General features: G+C 40.4%; 1 pseudogene; it reads left to right on the forward strand.

Moving 5' to 3' along the window:
- The first annotated feature begins 3082 nt into the window (after window positions 1-3082).
- LOC127109083 (uncharacterized) lies at window positions 3083-3182 on the forward strand (annotated as a pseudogene).
- The last annotated feature ends 507 nt before the right edge of the window (window positions 3183-3689 follow it).

Raw genomic sequence — 3689 nt, forward strand, 5'->3', positions numbered from 1 at the left:
GGCATAATTCATCTGTGCTTCATCCAGGGTTCTGCTAGCGTAATATATAACGTGAAGCTTTTTATCCTTTCTTTGTCCTAAAACAGCACCTACAGCATAATCACTGGCATCGCACATTATTTCGAATGGTTCATTCCAGTCTGGTGTCTGCATAATGGGTGCGGAGATCAATGCTTGTTTAAGAGTTTGAAATGCTTTTAAACAGTTATCGTCGAATATGAATTCAGCATCTTTCATCAACAGTCCAGTTAAGGGTTTAGTTATCTTAGAGAAGTCTTTGATGAATCGTCGGTAAAAACCGGCGTGTCCTAAAAAGCTTCGTACTTCTCTCACAGTTCTTGGGGGTTGAAGATTTTCGATTACCTCTATTTTGGCTTTGTCTACTTCAATTCCTCTGTTCGAGATGATGTGTCCTAAAACAATGCCTTCTTGTACCATAAAGTGGCATTTTTCCCAATTAAGTACTAAGTTTACTTTTACACATCGTTCCAGAACTCTTTCCAGGTTTTCAAGGCATTCTTCGAAACTTTGTCCGTATACAGAAAAGTCATCCATAAATACTTCCATGATGTTTTCGAGAAAGTCGGCGAATATTGCCATCATGCATCTTTGAAAAGTTGCAGGGGCATTACACAGACCAAACGGCATTCGTCTATACGCGAAGGTACCAAAAGGGCATGTGAATGTTGTCTTTTCTTGGTCATCAGGGTGAATTGGTATTTGAAAGAAGCCTGAATAACCGTCTAAATAACAGAAATGTGAATGTTTAGCTAATCGTTCTAACATCTGGTCAATGAATGGTAAAGGGAAATGATCTTTTCGGGTTGCTTTGTTTAGTTTCCTATAATCAATGCACATTCTCCGTCCCGATTCGATTCGTTTAGTTATAGTTTCTCCTTTTTCGTTTTCAATAACGGTTATGCCTCCTTTCTTTGGTACAACGTGTACAGGACTAACCCATTTGCTATCAGATATAGGATATATAATACCTGCTTCTAATAACTTGGTTATTTCTTTCTTTACTACCTCACTTAGGATCGGATTCAGTCTTCTCTGGTGTTCCCTAGAGGTTTTACAGTCTTCTTCTAACATGATGCGGTGCATACAAATAGAAGGGCTTATTCCTTTGAGATCAGTGATGTGGTATCCTAGTGCGGTTGGATATTTTCTTAAGATATGTAGGAGTTTTTCTGTTTCGAGTCTTCCTAGATCTGCATTAACTATCACAGGTCGTTCAAGTTCTAAGTCTAGGAATTCATATCTCAGATTTTTGGGAAGTGTTTTCAAATCAGGGGTTGGTTTGTTAAGACACTGCGTAGGATCCGGTGTTATTGCTAGGCATTGTTTAGATTTGTCCTCTAAAAGATAGTCTGATGATTTGTCTTCTCCTGACTCTGCTTCTTTTATGCATTCATCGATGATATCCATGAAATAACATGTATCTTCTATTGCAGGTGCTTTCAAGAATTGGGAAAGAATGAATTCAATTTTCTCTTCACCTACTTCGAAGGTGAGTCGTCCTCGTTTTATGTCTATGATTGCACCGGCAGTTGCTAAGAATGGTCTTCCTAGTATAATAGGTGTCGTATCATCTTCTCTAATGTCCATAATTGTGAAGTCAGTGGGAATGTAAAACTGACCTATGCGTACGGGAACGTTTTCAAGGATTCCTACAGGATATTTGATGGAACGATCTGCTAATTGCACAGACATTTTGGTCGGTCTTAATTCTCCCATTTCCAGTTTCTTACATATGGATAAAGGCATAACGCTAATTCCGGCTCCTAAATCGCATAAGGCTTTGTCGATGACAAATTTTCCTATGTGACAGGGTATAGAGAAACTACCCGGATCCTTGAGTTTAGGGGGCATGTTTTGGATTATAGCGCTACATTCGGCAGGGAGTGTAACGGTTTCGCTATCCTCAAGTTTCCTCTTATTAGAAAGAATTTCTTTTAAGAATTTAGCATACGAGGGCATCTGCGTAATAGCTTCGGTAAACGGAATTGTAACGTTTAATTGTTTAAGGAGATCAACAAATTTTCTAAATTGGCCTACATCTTTGGTTTTAACAAGCCTTTGAGGGTAAGGTATAGGTGGTTTGTAAGGTGGTGGAGGTACATAAGGTTCCTTCTTTTCTAGGGTTTCCTTATCACTCTCTTCCTTTTCCTTAGGTTCACTTTCCTCAGTAGATTTCTTAGGGTTTTGGTTTTCTATCCTTGGGTCAGACGGTCCTTCCACTTCCGTTCCACTTCTCAATATAATTGCATGAGCTTGGCTTCTCGGATTGGGTTGGGGCTGTCCAGGGAATGTACCAGTTGGTGCAGCAGTAGGTGCTTGTTGTTGAGCTACTTGAGATATTTGCGTTTCCAGCATTTTGTTATGGGTAGCCAAGGCATCTACTTTGCTTGCTAGTTGTTTAAGTTGTTCGCCAGTGTGTATGTTCTGGTTTAAGAAATCTTTATTGGTTTGTTGTTGGGAAGCTATAAAGTTTTCCATCATGATTTCCAAGTTGGATTTTCTAGGGGTATTATTGTTAGGATTCGGTTTCTGATATCCCGGAGGTATAGATGGGGCTTGATTTGGAGACTGTCCAGGTGCGTATAAAGCATTATTACTCTTATATGAGAAGTTTGGATGGTTCTTCCAATTTGGGTTATAGGTATTCGAATAGGGGCTTCCTTGAGCATAGTTTACTTGCTCTGTTTAGATTCCAGTCAAGAGTTGACATTCCGCAGGAGTGTGGCCTTGGATTCCACAGACCTCGCAATTCTGAGTTATAGCAACCACGGCTGCTGGAGGCGATACGTTTAAACTTTCAATTTTCTGGACCAAAGCATCCACTTTTGCATTAACGTGATCAAGGTTACTTATCTCGTACATGCCAGTTTTCGGTTGAGGTTTTTCCACATTCGTTCGTTCGGTTCCCCACTGATAGTGGTTTTGGGCCATGCTCTCGATAAGCTGGTAAGCATCAGCATAAGGTTTATTCATTAGTGCACCACCTGCAGCGGCGTCTATTGTTAACCTTGTGTTGTATAAGAGACCATTATAAAATGTGTGAATTACTAACCAGTCTTCCAAACCATGGTGTGGGCAAAGTCTCATCATGTCTTTGTATCTTTCCCATGCTTCGAAAAGAGACTCGTTGTCTTTCTGTTTAAATCCGTTTATCTGGGCTCTTAACATAGCTGTTTTGCTTGGCGGAAAATATCGGGCAAGAAAAACTTTCTTCAACTCGTTCCATGTGGTGACTGAGTTGGAAGGAAGAGATTGAAGCCATCTTCTAGCGCTATCTCTTAATGAGAAAGGAAAAAGACGAAGTCGAATTGCCTCTGAAGTGACACCATTAGCTTTAACAGTATCAGCGTATTGGACAAATACGGATAAATGAAGGTTTGGATCTTCGGTAAGATTTCCAGAGAATTGGTTCTGTTGCACAGCCTGCAACAACGAAGGTTTAAGTTCAAAGTTGTTTGCTTCGATTGCGGGCGGAGCAATACTTGAATGCGGTTCATCTTGCGATGGAGCGGCGTAATCTCTAAGAGCACGAGCTGGTTCTGCCATCTCGGTTAAAGAAGGAAAATCTTTGAGATCAGGAAGGTCTATAGGAGGGAGATTGTTTTCAGCACGATATTCCCGAATTCGTCGTAAGACTCGGAGATATAGTTCGATATCGTTGATTCGTA

The sequence above is a fragment of the Lathyrus oleraceus genome, chromosome 7 (assembly GCF_024323335.1).
Source record: "Lathyrus oleraceus cultivar Zhongwan6 chromosome 7, CAAS_Psat_ZW6_1.0, whole genome shotgun sequence".
NCBI classification, from domain to species: Eukaryota; Viridiplantae; Streptophyta; class Magnoliopsida; order Fabales; family Fabaceae; genus Lathyrus; species Lathyrus oleraceus.